We start from the raw sequence: 21,474 nt of genomic DNA, 5'->3' as shown, positions 1-21,474 counted from the left end.
CACAGGTTATAAAACAGGTTCCCCCATAGGACTGAATAATTCCCTTCACCGCAAGAATGATTGGAATGTCATGCAGGGCATCAGACTATCTGATAATCATGATCTCTTCTGACCTTAAAATCTTTGACCCTGTGTACTGGCTCAATTTCCTGTTTAAAAATAACGCAAAGAGAAGCCTCTATGTTCATATTGTTTGAGTGAATTCAAGAGCAGAATAAAAAAAATTAAAACCAGTTACTAAAAACAGAAAAGAATATTTTGAAAAGTCACCCACTCTCCAAATAGACAGTGCCCTTCATTTCTGATCTGCAGCAAACCTCCTGGTATTTCTATTTCTATAATTCTATTCCTGGATCCCCTGGCATTGCAGTGCTGTCCATCTCATCTCTAATCTGCAGCACTCCCCCTATCCCCCCCTGCCCCCACATGCCCCAGCTCTGTCAATGCATCAAAATACTCATTTGAATCACCCTGGTTCCCACTAAATTTAAGATGTAGGACACCTCCACACTTGCACACACACACAAATCTCTGCCAACACACTTAAGTTGAGAGGCTAGATAGCCTCGCATTTAAGGTGCTAGCCTGTTAGATAAGGTGGGTTCGTGTCTCTGTCCTGCCACAGACTTCCTGGGGGACCTTGGGAATGTGACCTAGGCCCAGATTTTTAAAGGTAGTTAGGAGGAGTTGTGCTCAGTGTTGTAATGCCTAACTGATTTAGAAGCCTAAATCTCATTTTCAGAAAGGTTTTTGGGCACTTAGAAATGTAAATACTATTCTTGCATCCGAAGAAGTGGGTATTCACCCACGAAAGCTCATGCTGCAAAACATCTGTTAGTCTATAAGGTGCCACAGGATTCTTTGTTGTAAATACTATTGACTGTCAATGACATTTTGGCTCTGAAGTGCCTAATTCCCTTTTGAAAATGAGATTTAGGCTCCTAAATAAGTTAGGCATTGCAACGAAGAGTGTAGCAATGCCTAAATACCTTACAAATCTGGGCCTTCAGTTGCCTCTGCATCAGTTCCTTATCTGGTTCCATGTGAACAGGGGATCACAGTTCTCCCCTACCTCACAGAGGTGTAGTAAGGCTAAATACAGTGGCGGGTCACCCATTTTGTTCTAAATGTAGGCTGAGCAATCTGTGTTATTCAACTTTTCAAGTGCAAATGGAGGCCTGGCTGGGGAGCTGGCTGGAGCGGTGGGATGAGGGGCCCCCCTGGAAGGGCGGGGCTGGCCATAGTGAGGGTGAGAATCTGTCTGCTGAGTGCTGACCACAGAGGGCACAAGGGGTGTAGGTCCTAGCTGGAGTGAGGAGGATGGGCCCAGATAGGGGGCTGATGCCTGGAGAGAAGGGAAGAAGTCCAGCTGGGATGTCAGGGGTAGGGGGGCTCGCCAGAGGAAGGCAATGAGAGCCCAGGCTGGCGGGGGCTAGCTGGAGTGGGGGGCAAAGACACAGTTGGAGGCTGGGGATTAGCTGGAGTGACAGCAAAGAGTCCCGCTGGGTGTGCAGCTCCCGCTACATAAGCTACAAGGAGTGGGATGCTTTAGTAAGCTGTTGCCTGACATGTGCAGGCAGCAGCAGAGGGCACCCAAGAGCTACCTCTGCCTGCAGCACCAAATGCACCAAATACAGATTGCCAGGTGCTGCGATGCTGTGATAATGGGGGCCACATAAATACTTTAGATAGATAGTCCTGACCTGTAATAATCCCTGACCTGTAATAATTCTTTGCCTGGATCGGCTGGTATTCCAGTCCTATGCTGCCCACACAGCTCTGCTGATTCCCCTCAATCCTGTCATGCTACAGCCCCACTGCTATTTCAATCTTTGCTCCCCTCAACTCATACAGCTCTACTAAAGTCTTTTCCATAAAGTATTCCATGCATAAGTCCACTGAATAGTTTTCAGCTAATAACGCCTTATGTGCACAAGGTAGCATGTAATGGAACGACATGTGCAGAATTATTTATACACTGCGAGCTTGTGTACCGAAGGGGGCCTGGTTTTTCCTGCAATCACAGTCCTAAAGAAAGTCCAAAGTCCTAAGGCCTTTTCCTTCCCCGAGATACCTTAGTCAGCGCAATAGTTCCAAGCTCAGTGTGGACAAATACTGAGCAAGGAAGTGCCATGTGGGCTGGGTTTACTGAAGTTCTCTGCTCCCACCCCATCCTTGTGCATCTGAGAGCATCACACAGACTGGGCTAGCTATGAGGGAATGTGGAGCAGAGAGTGTCCAGGGACAGGAGTGGAAGTGTGTGTTATGATGTTGATAGTGTAATGTTCTATAGTGATAGTGTAATGAACCTGCTGGCTGGTGGTCAGTTCCCACCTCCCACCCCACTCCAGAATTAGCTGGAGGAAAAGCATTGGGTGACAGTTCATTCTGGGAGGGATCTGGTTCATGTATGACCATCAGAGGGCACTGTCTTACCCAAGTTCAGTATCATGACAGTAGAGGGGTCCATGTGAATAGGCAAGGCAGTGACACCCAGAGGGCAGAGGAAGATCAGGGTCAGCCAGTGAGCTGCATCAGAGTGGGCAGTGGCAGACTAGAGGCAGCAGCCTGGGGGGCACCTGTGGAAGGACAAGTAGCAGGCAGCCTGAGATCAGAGTCAGAGGCTGGAGATGAGAAGTTGTAAGTAAGGTGACCAGACGTCTCGATATTAGGTTTTTGTCCCATGTCCCGATCAATGTTTGGTTGGGACGCAATTTGTCCCAATATTTCGCACTCCTGGTTTTTTGTTTTGTTTTGTTTGTTCCACTGGCGGGACTCTGCCTTTTTTTCCCCTCCTCTGCTGGCAGGACTCTGGGACTCCGGTTTATGATTTTTTTCCCCTCTCTCTCTCTCGGCCAGCGGGACTCCATTTTTTTCTCCCCCCCCCACTGGTGGGACTCCGGGACTCCCTCCGGGGCTACCGTGCTCCGGCTCCTTAGCCCCCTGCTGGGGCGGTCCCCGGCTCTGCCCTCCCTGGATGGTTTTGGAGGCAAGAACCCTGGCTGGAAGGCCCCTGGGCTGAGGGTTTACCCAGACTCTGCCAGCACCGGACCAGCTGGAGGCGAGGGGGTAGCAGGCAGATTCAGCACTGGTAGGGGGAGCCCAGTGCTGGGGTAGCAGGGGGTGCGGGTGGGGGGGCAATAGTGGTGTGTGTGTGGGTGAGAACCCAGGACTGGGGTTGGGGGCAGCCCAAAATCTTTTTGCTTGGGGCGGCAAAAAACCAAGAGCCAGCCCTTATTGTAACTAGAGCTGGTGAAAGCAGAAGTTTAAAACAATTTGATTCAAAATTTCAAAGTTTTGGTTTGCAGGTTTCAAAACACACCCATTTTAAACGTTTGGCAAAATATTTTTTATTTTACCCTTTTCAGTTTTCCTGCTTTCTTCTCTTCTTTTGCCCTCTTTCTTCTGAAATTAAAAAGGAAAGACAAAGGGTGGGGAAGGTAGAGGGAAAACAGGAAAAAATGTAAATAAGAAATATTGGCAAGTAATACCGAAAAAATATACCATGAAACATTTTTTGTGAAAATTATCCGTTTATGAAAATAAAAAGGCTATTTGTGACTAAAAAGGTTTTCATCTTAAATTTTTTTTGTCATCTCTAATGGCAAACTTTTCTCCACCAAAATTGAGTCAGATAAAAAGAAAAATGTCCTGCCAAATCCTGCTCACAACATTCTTCCTGCAAACACCAGAGTGATGACCAAACCTTCTTCAAGCCACATAGTAGGTCTTTGGCCCCCGGAACTTAGTATTTAAGCTCAAAGTATAGATGTTTTTAGGACCCACTCCTACACAGCCAAAGGAAATTGGAGCTTTACCATTGACTTCAATGAGCACTGGATCTGGTCCCTAGTGCAGTAGGTCCTGAGTCAATCTCTGCCAATGTCCCATGTCAGGCGACTGCAGTATTGCCAACTGCAAATATTCAAAATCATGACACAGGTCCCGCACGCTCATAAGATAGAGATACAAATAGTTGGTCATACTTACAAGTTTTTCTCTGTAATAATGAGGGCTAGACAATGAATTGTCTTTAAATGAAAGCTGAGATTCACCTGACTGCAGGTGCTGGAGCTTTAAGAAAAGCACCAAATGTTGACTGCAATAAAATCATGAGGGTTGGCAACACTGCAGTTGTCACACATCCATGGTTACACAGATGTTAGTAACTTAATGTATTTGTGCTTTATTCTTTCTCTTTTAAAGTATCCTGGGCATGAAAATAGAGATTTACATGTTTAGAAGTTATCAGTCTATTCTTTCTTGAGCTACTGGAACCCAGAAAAAGGTTAGAAAAGCAGTTCTAATTTTTATTTTAAATATTTCAATTTTTAAAGCCTAAGTAGAAAAAAGGCATGCCAAGAAAATGCCCTGCCGGCCCCCCTCTGTCAGTTCTGCCCCCTCACATGAAACCTCCTCAGCGGTGCCTTTCTTACCCAGTCTATCCATGTAAAGGCCAGGAATAGCATGGACCTAAAACTCTCTGGTGTGTAGCCTTTCCCCACTCATGCCAAGCACAGGTTTCTCTGAAAACTAACTGTGTAAAAATGTCACCTTCCTACACCACAGACCCGCTCCCTGTCTGCATTACAGGCCTGGTCTACACTACACGTTTAAACCGATTTTAGCAGCGTTAAACCGATTTAACGCCACACCCATCCACACTACGAGGCCCTTTATATCGATATAAAGGACTGTCATGAATAGTTAGTTAAGGGTTAAGTTTCCACCTGTAAAGGGTTAACACATAGTACCTGGTGAACACCTGACCTGAGGACCAATCAGGGAAGAGAATTTAAAATTCCTAGGAGGGAACTTTTTCTCTCTGTTTCTGTGTGTGTTGTTCTTAGCCATTTGGAATTACAAGGGTCCAGATGTTTTAATCAAGTCTCTACCAGTTTCCACCTTTCTGAACTAATTTCTTCTAGTCAAGATAGTGAGTATTAGAAAGATACTTTGTGTTCTCATCTAATAATCCTATGTTGCAATTCTGTGTGTTTGTTATTGATTATTCTCAATTCTGCCTGTATTGTTTGTACTGAGAAGGAGAGGGGATTCTCTCCAGAACTTAGCAAGGTTATACCCTATGAGTGTCCAGCTTGGATTCATAGAGATTCTGTATTTTCTTGTTTTTCTTTTAATAAATTCTTTCTATAAAGATTTGATTAAATCCCTCTACTGTGGATACAGGGGCGGGGGCTAAGAAACTCTCTCTCGGTGGTGAGACAAGCTTATCTCCGGGCAGAGAGGGGAGGGGGGAGGTTTCTCTCTCTGTGAGTTGATCTGTTTCTCCCCAGGGAACGTCTCTGGAAAGAGCGGGGGGGGAAACAGGGGTGTCTCGGCCCACGTGAATCGACTGAGTGGTGGCAGCAAAAAGGAGACCTACTCTTGGATTTAGGGTGGGGGGATACATGCTGGTCCTCAACTTGAAACCCCCCAGTTTCAAGTGAGGGTAAGACCATGACATGGTGGCAAGCGGTGTTTCGAACCCATTGAGAGGCACAGTTTTTTCTACCTAGAGCACTCTGCAGCAGTCTCCTGCTGAGAGGTGTGTCATTCCTTTGTGATATCAGTTATCACTCAGGATTCCTAAGGTGGGGGGAAGTGCTCGTCGGAGCACATTCCCGTCCAGCGGGAAAAACAGGTTTGGTGGGGGGGAGAGAGAAACCCTGCAGCCAGATTTTTTTTCCCCTGTGTCTTTTGAATTCCTCTGGAAGCAGGGAACACAGATCCCTGAGAGGATTCACTAGACTTTTCTCACAGGTATTGTTAGCAGCAGCCTTTCAGCTGGGCTACTGAGTACAGCAGCTCAGAGGGAGAGGGAGACAGAGAATTTTTTTTTATCTTTCCCTCTTTCTCAGTACAAAACAGTAACATTACACAAACCACAAATTGCTATACAAAGGATTGATTTCTCTTTCTTTACTCAAGTTATCATAGACAGGGTTAGGGACCACAGACAGTTCACTGACTACAGAGGGGTTTGGCCAGCACCAGAAGGCACAGACATGACTGCAACATGTAACGAACTGGACCTTGCTCGAGTGAACTTACAAATCCTGGAGGCAGAAAAAGAAAGAGAGGAAGCTGCCCAAAAGAGGGAGGAGGCTAACCACAGGAGGGAGATGGAAAAACGACAGGCTGATCACAAGAGATAAATGGAGATACTACAAGCCAGAGAAGCTGAGCACACGAGAGAGCTGCAGAAACAAGAAGCTGACTACAGAGCCAAAGAGGCTGAGCACAGAAGACAATTGGAGTTACAAGAGAAACAAATTGAGTTAAAAAACAAAGATCTGGAAATCCAGACACAGGCTCTGGAATTAGAAAAGACTAAGCAAAATAATCCAACCAATCCACCCCCTCTTCAACCTACTGATCAACCTTCTCGGAGAAAATTTCCCGCCTACAGGGCAGGTGAAGATGTTGAGGCCTTCTTAGAAAACTTTGAAAGGGTCTGCATTGGGTACAAGATCCCTGAAGACCAATTCATGGTAGAGCTGCGGTCACAGCTCTGCAGAGAATTATTACTGGTGGCAACTGAAATGCCTAGGGACAAAATGAATGACTATAACCTGTTTCTAACCAAGGCCAGATACAGAATGGGCATAACCCCTGATCACGCCCGTCAGCGTTTCAGAGGCCAGAAATGGAAACCAGAGGAGTCATTTCCAAAACACGCTTCCTACCTTGAAAAGCATTATTTTTCCTGGTTATCAGGAGCCAATGTTAAAACCATGGAGGACCTAAACCTCCTGATAATGATGGAGCAGTTCTTGGATGGTGTTCCTGAGGACATTACACGCTACATACAAGATGGAAAACCAAAAAATCTCACTGAGGCAGGGGAGATTGGAGCCAAATGGATGGCAGTTACAGAGAACAAGAAAACTGCTGTCAAGGGGAGCGACTCCCACAGGGTACACACTGACGCTAAACCCTACCGTCGAGGACCAATCAAGCCCACACCTACAACCCAAGGACAGTCACACCCTACCTCTTCTTCTACCTCACCAGTCTCCAGTAGACCAACACAAACCAGTGACCCATCAAGTGGGCGATGTTTTCAATGCAATGAACTGGAACATATCAAAGCCAAATGCCCAAAGAACTTAAACCGAGTGCAACTCCTTGCACCTTCACACCAAGGAAATCCGGACCTAGATGTATCTCAAATACCCTTAGAACATAGGGAAACTTTGAGAGTGGACGGAAAGGAGATTATCGCATGGAGAGACACTGCAGCACATGTGTCAGCTATCCACCGAACCTTCGTGGACCCCAAATTCATCAACCAGAAAACCAAAGTGACAATTCGCCCCTTCATGTCAAAACCTGTAACATTACCTACAGTGCGTTTACCTGTCCAGTACAAGGGCTGGACAGGGAAGTGGACTTTTGCTGTCTATGACAACCATTCGATTCCCATGCTACTGGGGAACGACTTGGCCCACCACGTTGAACAGCCAAAAACAGAGGGAGTGGTTACACGCAGCCAAGCCAGATGAGCTGCCGGACCCATCCCTGTTCCTGAGCCATCCACCAAGACCCCGTCTGTGTTACCAGAGACCCAGACAGAGGTGGTGGAACCGGATCCCATGCCAACACCTACAGCAGCCATAGTACATCCAGTCCCAGGACCGGAACTGGAAGAGCAACCAGCGGCAGAACCAGCGCCAGCACCGACGCCTGCGCTTACAACTCCACCGCCAGAGGGCGACAACGGGCCTGAACTGGAAAAACCAGCAGACAACCCTACCCAAGAGGCTCAGCCGGAGCCTGAAATGACACCTTGTGCACCAGCGGAAAGCGGTTCACAGTCAACAGAAACAACCTCATCACCTACATCGCTTCCAGAGGGACCAAGTACTAGTCCACAGTCTACGGAGGAACTAGTGTCTCCAGCTTCAAGGGAACAGTTCCAGATGGAGCAGGAAGCCGATGACAACCTCAAGAAAGCATGGGCGGCGGCACGCAGCAACTCACCGCCTCTCAACTCTACTAACCGATCCCGGTTCGTTGTGGACCAAGGACTGTTATACAAGGAATTTCTTTCTGGTGGACACCAGGAGGGCTGGCATCCTCAAAAACGGTTGCTAGTTCCGACCAAGTACCGGGAAAAGCTCTTAAGCTTAGCCCATGATCATCCTAGTTGCCATTCTGGGGTGAAGCGAAGCAAAGACAGGTTGGGAAGGTCCTTTGACTGGGAGGGGATGGGCAAGGCGGTAGCCACTTACGTCCGGTCTTGTAAGGTATGCGAAATGGTAGGAAAACCCCAAGACCAGGTCAAGGCCCCTCTCCAACCACTTCCCATAATGGCGGTCCCATTTCAGTGAGTAGCTGTGGATATTATGGGTCCTTTCCCAAAGAAGACCCCCAGAGGAAAGCAGTACATACTGACTTTTGTGGACTTTGCTACCAGATGGCCGGAAGCAGTAGCTCTAGGCAACACCAGGGCTAAAACTGTGTGCCAGGCCTTAACTGACATTTTTACCAGGGTGGGTTGGCCCTCTGAAATTCTTACAGATTCGGGAACAAATTTCCTATCAGGGATCATGAAAGACCTGTGGGAAACTCATGGGGTGCACCACTTGGTGGCCACCCCATACCACCACCAAACTAATGGTCTAGTGCAGGGGTCGGCAACCTTTACTATCAAAAGAGCCATTTTGCCCCCTCTTCCACTAAAGAAAAATAGTCTGGAGCCGCAAAACATAACATTGCTTATAAACTTTTAAAAGTTTTAATCTTGTTTTAATCTTTTTTTAATTTTACCTGTTACAACAACAGAATACAACAAACAGAAGTGCAGTGTGCATGTGTAGGCCTACTTTGAAATAAATTAAACACTGAACTATGCAGGCCTTTTTGAGTCCTTCCCGTATTTGTGTAAAATTAAAATAAAACGTAGCCCACTTTAATATAAAAAAACATATAGTTGCAGCTTAGCAGTTTTAAAAAAGTAAACATAAAATTAGGAACGTTTTTTGGTAAGTCCATTTCAGTGTGCTCTCATCCTCTTCGGGTTTCTTTCTCGGCCAGCAATCAACCGAAGCACCTGAACATACAATAAAAAACGACATCAGCTCCGGGTCTAAAATAAATGTTTTTTTCTGAATAATAATAGCCTATTAAATGCTAGTGTTCTCACCTGTTTAATGTGACTTCTGTTTCTGAAGCTCGATGCTGATCTTCCCTGTGTCGGGGCTGTAAGATGTGACTTTGATCTTCACACAGGACTGTAGGCTCTCATTTGTGAGGTGGGAGCGATATTTGGACTTTATGAAGTTTATGCTCGAGAAAACTTGCTCGCATAAGTATGTTGAGCCAAAGATGGACAAGACTCCAAATGCATACTTTTTCATGTTCATATACGTGTCGGGAATGGCACTCCATGTTTCAAAAACAAGTTTGTCGGGTTTGGGGAGGTTGTCAATATCATTCCATTTGTGCTCTTTAGCGAGAGTGGCCTTCTGACGGGCGACTTCTTCGAGATCCGCTGTCAGGCTTTTGAACTTGGACACCCATAAGTCTTTATCCGCTATGTCGGCCAGTTCAATTTCAAGATCGGGCTGACTTATCCCTGTGAATGCGGATATGTTCAGCAGGGATGGGTCTATGTCCAGCGGTGTGACAGGGAAGGAAAGAGTGTTTTTTTACTTTCTGAACTCGCTGAATCTTTCTCCAAATGCAGCTTGCATTGCCATAATTGCACGGTGTAAATAATCACAATTTATGTGATTGTTCTCTTCTTTGAACTCTCTCAGGGAGGGGAAGTGAGAGAGCGTACCTCTCTGTACATCTCTGGCAAACACTGTCATCTTGTGCTCAAACGCCAGAACATCCTCCAGCAACTGCAGGGCCGTGCTTCCCTTTCCCTGGAGATTTTTATTCAGCGTGTTTAAGTGACTTGTCATATCCACCATGAAATAAAACTTTTCCAGCCAATCGAGGTCTCCCAGTTCGGGATAGCTGAGGCCTTTGCTTTCCAAGAAGGTTTTCACATGTTCCAGACAAGCAGCGAAGCGTTTCAGCACGTCTCCCCTTGACAGCCACCGAACTCTGTTGTGCAGCAGGAGATCCAAATATGCGCTCTCGACTTCATCTAACCATGAACAAAACTGTCAGTGGTGTAACCCGTTTGCAATTATTTTGTTCACTATCTTAATAACGAGGTTCATCACTTCCACACATTCAGGGGGGAATGTTTGAGTGCACAGTGCTTCTTGGTGCAAGATGCAGTGAAACGTCATCAGCTCTCGATCCAGCGACTTTTGAAGTAAATTCACAAAGCCCTTCTGTGCTCCGCTCATACTGGGTGCACCATCAGTAGACACTGACACCAGGTGAGTGGTGTTTATTCCTTTGGCTTTTAGACAACTCAAAACAGCCTCACAAATGTCCTGTCCCCGCGTTTGGCCCTTTAGCGGTATGAGTTCAATCAGTTCTTCCTGCGGCCCATCAGAGTTCACATATCTGCATAACAGTGCTGTCTGCTCAGTATCGTTTACATCACTCGACTCATCACAGGCAATTGAATATGCTTGAGCTGAATTGATGTCATCAATTTGCTTACTGGTGATGTTTGTTGCCATTTTAATGGTCCTGTCCTTGACGGTCTTTGCAGAGAGAGGCATTTCTTTAATTTTCTGAATAATTTCTTGTTTGTTTTTGAATTCGGAGAATAGATGCTCTGATATTTTTATGAACGATTCTTTCATGTATTCTCCGTCTGTGAACGGCTTCCCCCTCCTTACGATCTCATGAGCTGCCACAAAACTAGCAGCTGTAGTTGAGTTTGGAGAGTTGATCCACTTCTTGAAAGTATGTTTGCTCTGCTCAACTTTCCGTAGTAGTTCCGAAATCGCTCTCTTTCGCCCATCTTCAGTTGGGTACTTTTCAGAAAATGCTGAGTGCTTGTTTTGAAAATGTCTTTCAACGTTACATTTTTTGTTGTTTGCTAATTTCTCGCCACATATCAAGCACACAGGTAAGCCAGCATCGTTGGCAGTGAAGGCAAAGGAATCTGTCCATGCAAAATTAAACTCTCTATTTTCTTCTGAGATTTTTCTTTTTTGGGATGTATTCATGCTTAGCTTACCGCGGGGGTCGCACACTCAAGAAGCCACCTGCAGGTAAAGGCGAGGGCTATAGACGTGGATGTGACGCATATTTTAATTGACAAATTATAAAAACTTTTTAAAAATTCGATGTTAAAGTATCACCTCGAACTCCAAGATAACTGTGCAACAAAATAAACAAAAATAAAATAATATATAAATAAAAATTAAATTAATAAATAACCGTTATTCTTTTTTTTCCTTTCTTTTGTCAAGGCCGAAGGGAGCCACAACAAGGAGGCTGAAGAGCCGCATGCGGCTCCAGAGCCGCGGGTTGCAGACCCCTGGTCTAGTGGAAAGGTTTAATGGAACTTTGGGGGCCATGATCCGTAAATTCGTAAATGAACATTCCAATAACTGGGATCTAGTGTTACAGCAGTTGCTGTTTGCCTACAGGGCTGTTCCACATCCCAGTTTAGGATTCTCACCATTCGAGCTGGTGTATGGCCATGAGGTTAAGGGGCCATTACAGCTGGTGAAGCAGCAATGGGAGGGGTTTACGCCTCCTCCAGGAACTAACATTCTGGACTTTGTAAGCAACCTTCAAAACACCCTCCGAGACTCTTGGGCCCTTGCTCGAGAGAACTTAAAGGATGCTCAAGCGGAGCAAAAGGTCTGGTATGATAGACACACCAGAGAGCGTTCCTTCAAGGTTGGAGACCAGGTCATGGTCTTGAAGGCGCAACAGGCTCATAAGATGGAAGCGTCCTGGGAAGGACCATATATGGTCCAGGAGCGCCTGGGAGCTGTTAACTACCTCATAGCATTCCCTGATTCCTCTTTAAAGCCTAAAGTGTTTCATGTTAACTCTCTAAAGCCCTTTTATCCCAGAGAATTACAGGTCTGTCAGTTTACAGTCCAGGAAGAAGATGACACCGAATGGCCTGAAGGTGTCTACTACGAAGGTAAAAGAAATGGTGGTGTGGAAGAGGTGACCCTCTCCACAACCCTACAATGTCTACAGCGGTAACAGATCAAGGAGCTGTGCACTCACTTCGACACCTTGTTCTCAGCCAACCCAGGACGGACTGAGCAAACCTGCCACTTCATTGACACAGGTAATGCTCACCCGATTAGAACCCCACCCTACCGGGTGTCACCTCATGCCAAAGTTGCTATTAAACAGGAGATTGACATGTTGGAGATGGGTATCATCCGCCCTTCTACCAGTGCATGGGGAAATACGCTTTTGCGTGGACTACCGTAAGCTAAATGCTGTAACTCGCCCAGACAACTATCCAATGCCACGCACTGATGAGCTATTGGAAAAGTTGGGACGTGCCCAGTTCATCTCTACCATTGACTTAACCAAGGGGTACTGGCAAGTACCACTAGATGAACCCGCCAGGGAAAAATCTGCCTTCATCACCCATGCAGGGGTGTATGAATTTAATGTGCTTCCGTTCGGACTGCGGAATGCACCAGCCACCTTCCAAAGGCTGGTGGATGGTCTACTAGCGGGATTGGGAGACTGTGCAGTTGCATACCTTGATGATGTGGCCATTTTTTCTGATTCATGGCCTGAACACCTAGAACATTTGAAAATGGTTTTTGAGCGCATCAGGCAGGCAGGACTAACTGTTAAGGCCAAAAAGTGTCAAATAGGCCATAACAGAGTGACGTACCTAGGACACCAGGTGGGTCAAGGAACCATCAACCCCCTACAGGCCAAGGTGGAGGCTATCCAACAGTGGCCTGTCCCAAGGTCAAAGAAACAGGTCCAATCCTTCTTAGGTTTGGCCGGATATTACAGGCGATTTGTACTGCACTACAGCCAAATCGCTGCCCCACTAACTGATCTGACCAGGAAAACCCAGCCAAATGCAGTTAAGTGGACTGATGAGTGTCAGAAAGCCTTTACCCAGCTTAAGGCGATGCTCATGTCTGACCCTGTATTAAGGGCCCCGGAATTTGACAAACCCTTCTTAGTTACCACTGATGCATCTGAACGTGGGGTAGGAGCGGTACTAATGCAGGAAGGACCGGATCACAACTTCCATCCTGTCGTGTTTCTCAGCAAGAAACTGTCTGAGAGGGAAAGCCACTGGTCCATCAGTGAAAAAGAATGTTACGCCATTGTGTATGCCCTGGAAAAGCTACGCCCATACGTTTGGGGCCGGCAGTTCCAGCTATAAACTGACCATGCTGCACTAAAGTGGCTTCACACCAACAAGGGAAACAACAAGAAACTTCTCCGCTGGAGCTTAGCTCTCCAAGACTTTGACTTTGACATTCAACACATTTCAGGAGCTTCCAACAAAGTTGCTGATGCACTCTCTTGTGAAAGTTTCCCAGAATCAAGTGGCTAAAAAGTGTTCTTAACATGTTTTCATGCTTAGTAGTCTATGTAATAGTGCATGTCTTGTATTACTCTGTTTGTTTTACAGTTCTAGGAGGAAATCACCACCAGTGGATCCCACTGTGGCGATTTGGGGGGCGTGTCATGAATAGTTAGTTAAGGGTTAAGTTTCCACCTGTAAAGGGTTAACACATAGTACCTGGTGAACACCTGACCTGAGGACCAATCAGGGAAGAGAATTTAAAATTCCTAGGAGGGAACTTTTTCTCTCTGTTTCTGTGTGTGTTGTTCTTAGCCGTTTGGAATTACAAGGGTCCAGATGTTTTAATCAAGTCTCTACCAGTTTCTACCTTTCTGAACTAATTTCTTCTAGTCAAGATAGTGAGTATTAGAAAGATACTTTGTGTTCTCATCTAATAATCCTATGTTGCAATTCTGTGTGTTTGTTATTGATTATTCTTAATTCTGCCTGTATTGTTTGTACTGAGAAGGAGAGGGGATTCTCTCCAGAACTTAGCAAGGTTATACCCTATGAGTGTCCAGCTTGGATTCATAGAGATTCTGTATTTTCTTGTTTTTCTTTTAATAAATTCTTTCTATAAAGATTTGATTAAATCCCTCTACTGTGGATACAGGGGGCGGGGGCTAAGAAACTCTCTCTCGGTGGTGAGACGGCTTATCTCCGGGCAGAGAGGGGAGGGGGGAGGTTTCTCTCTCTGTGAGTTGATCTGTTTCTCCCCAGGGAACGTCTCTGGAAAGAGGAGGGGGGGGAAACAGGGGTGTCTCAGCCCACGTGAATCGACCGAGTGGTGGCAGCAAAAAGGAGACCTACCCTTGGATTTAGGGTGGGGGGATACATGCTGGTCCTCAACTTGAAACCCCCCAGTTTCAAGTGAGGGTAAGACCATGACAAGGACTCGTTAAACCGGTTTCTGTACTCCTCCCCGACGAGAGGAGTAGCACTGAAATCGCTATTACCATATCGGATTAGGGTTAGTGTGGCTGCAAATCGATGGTATTGGCCTCCGAGTGGTATCCCACAGTGCACCATTGAGACCACTCTGGCCAGCAATCTGAACTCGAATGCACTGGCCAGGTAGACAGGAAAAGCCCCACGAACTTTTGAATTTCATTTCCTGCTTGCCCAGCATGGAGAGCTCATCAGCACAGGTGACCATGCAGAGCTCATCAGCACAGGTAACAATGTAGTCTCCTGAGAATCGAAAAAGAGCTCCAGCATGGACTGGCCGGGAGGTACTGGATCTGATCGCTGTATGGGGAGAGGATTCAGTGCTAACAGAACTGCATTGCAAAAGACGAAATGAAAAAGTATTTGAAAAAATTTCCAAGGCTATGATGGAAAAAGGCCACAGCAGGGACTCAGTGCAGTGCAGAGTGAAAGTTAAGGAGCTCAGACAAGCCTACCAGAAAACCAAAGAAGCAAACGGAAGGTCCGGTGCAGGGCCAAAATCATGCCACTTCTACGCTGAGCTGCATGCAATTTTAGGGGGCTGCGCCACAACTACCCCACCCCTGTCTGTGGCTTCCGAGGTGGGGGTTGTAATCTCAGCCATGGCTGAGGATTCTGCGGATGGGGAAGATGACGATGAAGAAGAGGAGGACGAGCTTGCAGAGAGCACACAGCACTCTGTTAGCCCCAACAGCCAGGAGCTTTTTCTGACCCAGACGGAATTACCCTCCCAGCCCTCCCAAGCCACTATCCCAGACAATGAAGCCATGGAAGGGACCTCTGGTGAGTGTACCTTTGTAAATATAAGACATGGTTTAAAAGCAAGCGTTTTTTAATGATTGATTTGCCCCGAGGACTTGGGATGCATTCGCGGCCAGTAAAGTTACTTAGAAAAGTTTGTTAACATGTCTGGGGATTGAGCGGAAATCCTCCAGCGACATCTCCATGAAGCGCTCCTGGAGGTACTCCAAAAGCCTTTGCAGAAGGTTTCTGGGCAAGGCAACCTTGTTCCGTCCACCAGGGTAGGACACTTTACCACGCCATGCATGAAGCAAGTAATCGGGTATCATTGCATGACAAAGCATAGCTGCGTATGGTCCCGGTGATTGCTGGCATTCCAGAAACATCCGTTCTTTATCTCGCTGTGTTATCCTCAGCAGAGTGATATCGTTCAGGGTAACCTGGTTGAAAATCAGGAATTGAATTAAGGGGACAGAGATGCCCATTTTCCTACTGGGCTCGTGGCCTGCTGCTTAAAAAAATCCTTCCTTGCACGTAGCCAAGCGGGGGGAGGGGAGGAGTGAAATAGTGATGAGCTTTTTCGCGTTTGGTTAGCAGGGATCTTCCCAGCTACCAGCCATGCGGTGGGGGGAGGGAAGGGGGGTGATTAGCAGTGATCTTGCATGATACCAGCCATGCGGTGGGGGGAGGAGTAAAGCACTGTATATATGAAGGCTGCAGAAGCCGAAAGACAGTGGCTTCTGTGAGATCTGTAACACCAGAGCCGCAGGCACTCAATATTAAGATGCAAAATTGGGTCCTATATTAAGATGCAAGATGCGACCCTGTAGTGAAATCACATGTGCTATGTAAGGTGAATAGTGTTGTTTACTGTGAAAGAGTATAACCAGTGTTCTGTAAAATGTATCTGTTTAAATACTTCTCTCCCTTTTTTCCCTCCCTCATGCAGCTGCAAATTTTTCAAGCCTCCCTACTCCATCCCAAAGGCTAGCTCAGATAAGGTAGAGGAAAAAGAAGACACGAGATGAAATGTTCTCGGATATCATAGAAGTAACCCACAAGGAAAGAGCTCATCTGAATGAGTGGAAGGAGGTGGTATCAAATTACAGGAAAGATGCCAGTGAACGTGAGGACAGGAGGGACGCCTGAGATGAGAGGTGGCGGCAGGAAGATCAGAGGTGGCGGCAGGAAGATCGGCGGTGGCAGGGTGCAACTCTGGGGCTGCTGCGTGATCAAACTGACATGCTCCGGCGTCTGGTGGAGCTTCAGGAATGGCAACAGGATCACAGAGTGCTGCTGCAGCCCCTGTATAACCACCCTCACCATGTTCCACATCCTCCTCACCCAGACGTGTAAGAACGTGTGGGGGGAGGCTCCGTGCACCTGCCCACTCCACCCCCGTGGACAGCCCAACCAAAAGGCTGTCATTACTGTGAAATTTTTTTAGTGGCCTTTTCCTTCCATCCTATCCTCCTCCCAAACCACACCCGGGCTACCTTCTCAGTTCTCTCCCTCTTTTTAGAATGAATTAATAAAGAATACATGATTTTTAAACGATAGTGACTTTATTTCCTTAAGCAAGCTGTAATCGAAGGGGGAGGGTGGGTTGCTTACAGGGAATGAGTCAATCAAGGGGGGTGGGGGTTCATCAAGGGGAAACAAACACAGCAGTCACCCCACCCTACCCTGGCCAGTGATGAAGCTCGTTTTCAAAGCTTCTCTGATGCGCACCACTTCCTGGTGCACTCTTCTAATCTCCCTGGTGTCTGGCTGCACGTAATCAGCGGCCAGGTGATTTGCCTCAGCCTCCCACCCCGCCATAAAGGTCTCCCCCTTACTCTCACAGAGATTGTGGAGAACACAGCAAGCAGCAATAACAAAGGGGACATTGGTTTGGCTGAGGTCTGAGTGAGTCAGTAATGTGCGCCCGCGCGCCTTTAAACGGCCAAAGGCACATTCTACCACCATTCTGCACTTGCTCAGCCTGTAGTTGAACAGCTCCTGACCACTGCCCAGGCTGCCTGTGTATGGCTTCATGAGCCATGGCATCAAGGGGTAGGCTGGGTCCCCCAGGATAACGACAGGCATTTCAACATCCCCAACTGTTATTTTCTGGTCTGGGAAGTAATTCCCTTGCTGCAGCCATTTAAACAGAGCAGTGCTTCTGAAGATGCAAGCGTCATGAACCCTTCCCGGCCATCCCACGTGGATGTTGGTGAAACGTCCCTTGTGATCCACCAGTGCTTGCAGCACCATTGAAAAGTACCCCTTGCGGTTTACGTACCGGGTGCCCTGGTGCTCCGGTGCCAAGATAGGGGTATGGGTTCCATCTATCGCCCCCCCCACAGTTAGGGAATCCCATTGCAGCAAAGCCATCCACTATGGCCTGCACATTTCCCAGAGTCACAACCTTTCGTAGCAGCAGCTTAATGATTGCTTTGGCTACTTGCATCACAGCAGCCCCCCACAGTAGATTTTCCAACTCCAAATTGATTCCCGACTGACCGGTAGCTGTCTGGCGTTGCAAGCTTCCACAGGGCTATTGCCACTCGCTTCTCCACTGTGAGGGCTGCTCTCATCTTGGTATTATGGCGTTTCAGGGCAGGGGAAAGCAAGTCACAAAGTTCCATGAAAGTGCCCTTACGCATGCGAAAGTTTCGCAGGCACTGCGAATCGTCCCAAACCTGCAAAACTATGTGGTCCCACCAGTCTGTGCTTGTTTCCCGGGCCCAAAATCGGTGTTCAATGTCTAGAACCTGCCCCATTACCATCAGGATCTCTAAAGCGCAGGGGCCCGCGGTTTGACACAATTCTGTGTCCATGCCCTCATCATTGTCATCGCCATGCTGCCGTAGCTGCCTCCTCCTTGCCTGGCTTTGCAGGTCCTGGTTCAGCATACACTGCATGAGAATGCGTGAGGTGTTTAAAACGTCCACGATTGCGGTATTGAGCTGAGCAGGGTCCATGCTTGCTGTGCTATGGCATCTGCACAGTTCACCCAGGAAAAAAGGTGCAAAACGGTTGTCTGCTGCTTTCACGGAGGGAGGGGTGAAGCTGTACCCAGAACCACCCACGACAATGATTTTTGCCCCATCAGGCACTGGTACCTCAACCCAGAATTCCAAGGGGTGGGGGAGACTGCAGGAACTATGGGATAGCTACGGGATAGCTACCCACAGTGCAACGCTCCGGAAATCGACGCTAGCCTCGGACCATGGACGCACACCACCGAATTAATGTGCGTTGTGTGGCTGCGTACACTCAACTTTATACAATCTGTTTTACAAAACCGGTTTCTGTAAAATCGGAATAATCCTGTAGTGTAGACGTACCCACAGTCACATCTTCTATCTTCAGTGACAGAAGTCAATTTTTACTGCTGATTATTTCTGTTAGTGCTGTAGAACTGACATAGCTGAGAGAGAAGGAGCTGGAGTCCTTCCCATTTTACACATCATCAGCAAAACTGTTTCTTCAGTTCCAATTGGTTCCATCTGTGCAAACCTACTGCAGGTACTGTGACTGGATAGGTGTCACTGAAGGCCAGTTTGGCTAGTGATGATGATGCATGAGGCAGACAATGGCTCATTTGACTCTCAGAGACCAGGCAAAGTTTGCAGGGGTAGCAGTGAGATATAATCTGAGCATATTTGCAGATATTAGTGAGAGATGATAAACACTGAAAGCCATGATGCCATTTTTACCAAGTTACTTTTCAAAGAGCTCACGACACTTTACAGTGAACACAGTGTGAGCGATAGGTGTCTGACTGACATCTCTGGAGACTGAAGACTGCTCTCAATCACCCGCATCAGATACATTGTGGGCAGCTAGAATAAGACACACAAGTCATTTCCAACTAATGTGCCTCTGTGCTGACTTAGAAGCAACATCTCAGGGGGATGATAGGAGCATTCAGTCTCTGTCGCCTAATCACTCTTTGCTTTTTCTGCTGAAGTTGCCAAAAAGGTACCAATAAGCACTAATTGCAATGATGGAATTTGTGATGTGGGTCAAACATTTTCCATCAACATTGTTTTTCATGAAATTTTTGGTTTTCAACTAAATGTTTGTTTGTTTGTTTTTTGTCATCCAAAACCTGAATTCCTGAGGGCCCAAATATTTTTGGATTTAATTTGAAAATTAAAATACTTCAGTTCTGAAATGCTGCCATGGTGTCTCATGGGACCTGTAGCTCTGGTACTTCATGCTCCAATTCTCCTTGATGGGCCCCATTTTTCAGCCAGACTACATCTCCCAAGAAGTACCGGGGTCATGTGTTTATAATAATGCATGTCCTTCCCTCACCAAGAAGGGAGACGATAGTGCATCATGGAACATGTAGCCCAACCAAGGAGTGCAGCCTGTAGAGAAAAATGGGAGCAAGAGGTTCTTGAAGTACAACTGCCATGAGTCACTGCAACAGCATTTCCAAGCCAAAATATTTCAGTGTACAGCCAAGATATATCGAATTATGATTTTTCAATTAAAATTTTGAAATTTTCAGTCAAAAAAAAATGTCCCAAGCAACTCTAGATATGGTCACCTGTCATAATAGAAGATGCAGTGAGGGACCCAATTCATATCACAAAGGCCATCAATCAGACTTAAGATAAATCACAATTTCTGATCACTATCAATTGGGCTTTCAACCCGGACTTGAGTGGAAAAGGTGTGTAAGTGTAACTCATTCCCAACAGTTACTCTGTCCTCCCCTCTCCAACCTCCTGGCTGGTTTATTTTCCTTCCTACAATGGTCACCCAAGCGCGAAAGCTGGGCTTGATTTTAGTATTCCCCAGTTAGTGCCCTGCCATACAAGATGTGCAGCTGTGAGTATCTGCATTTCCTTTGGAAATTTGAATATGTATTTAAAACGGTCTGATCCTTGGCTGCACTGTTTAATTGCTTAGTGCATTCCATAAGGGAGATTAGGAGGTTTGGGGTTTGAGGAAGTCTCCTTTGTGGTTCCAGAGTTCCCAGTGCAATATAAATATTACTGCATGATCAAAACATGAATCCTTCCACAGATCCAATTATTCTTTCAAGTTGTGGGCTTTACCAACCTTTGGAGTAGAGCTGAATATTCTTCACAGCTGTAACAACAACAGTCATCATTAGCAACCCCTTTTGATTTGATAGAAAGCTGAGAAAGGGCTTTTCTTTCAGATGCCAGCATGAACTGAAATTCTGTTTAGATGTTCTTTTTACAACATGGGACAACACGTGAGCAATGTTCGTAGTTCAGTTTGGATCCTGGTAAGTCTGATTCTACTAGTGAAATTTAAAAACCATTGTAGTCAGTAATGTAGGAATTGGGAATTAGGTGAACTTTTAGGTTTTAAAGAAAAAATATTTAAAAAAATCCAAACATTTCACTCCTAATGTGAAATTTGTTTGGAAAGGGCTGCGATTAAATAAAATAACCAATTTCCTTGGATTTTGATTCTTCTAATAAGAAACTCTCTGATTTAATTTTTGCCTCAGCTGAGATCAGGTCCCCATCAAACCAGGCAATGTATAAACACATACTCAGAAACAATCCATGCCCCAACACATTTATAATCAAAATGGACATGACAGACACAGGATGAGAGACAAGAAATATTATCCTCACTTTACAGATGGGGAACTAAAGCACAGAGAGATTAAGGGTGAATTTTTCAGAATGGGCCTAAGTGACTTAGGAGCTTGATTCTCATTTTTAAAGGTGACTTGACACTTTTGAAAATGGGACTTAGGATCTTAAGTTACCTAGGCATTTTTAAATATTTTTCTCTGTGTGACTTGTACTTAGGATCACAGAGGATGTGTCTGGCAGAGGTGCGAATTGAATCCAGATCTTCTGAGACCCAGTCCAGTGCCTTAACTACCAGACTTATCCTTCCACTCTAATTAGACTGATGTAGATTTTGTGTATCAATGTAGTAATAACGTAACAGTAATATCCAGGGTACAGAGTTGGCATTTAACATAATAATTAGACTGGGGTGTTTCGCTGAGAAAAAGAGCTAGATTAATACATCTATAACTAAATACTGTACCTATTCTGCTCTTGTGTTGACAGTTCTGGGTCCCTCAAATTCTCTCTTTATTTATATGTAAGCAGAGTCAGGATGAGCCCCACCCTGACATCTGGTGGTAAATTATGGGGAGTGCGGAAAGTGTTGCATTGGTATTTCGGTTATTTGCATGGGCACTCCCACCCCACTTAGCATACCGCAAAGCAGCATGGGATGGTTACTGTCACAGCTGTGGGAGCCCCCAATTTCGTTGTTATTGGGACAGGAGGAATGAAATGTTGTCACCCTGATTGGGTAAATGGGGAACTACAAAATTGTCTTGT

This window comes from Mauremys reevesii, unplaced genomic scaffold (assembly GCF_016161935.1).
Source record: "Mauremys reevesii isolate NIE-2019 unplaced genomic scaffold, ASM1616193v1 Contig2, whole genome shotgun sequence".
Classification (NCBI taxonomy): Eukaryota; Metazoa; Chordata; order Testudines; family Geoemydidae; genus Mauremys; species Mauremys reevesii.
This window is presented reverse-complemented; position numbering follows the sequence as displayed.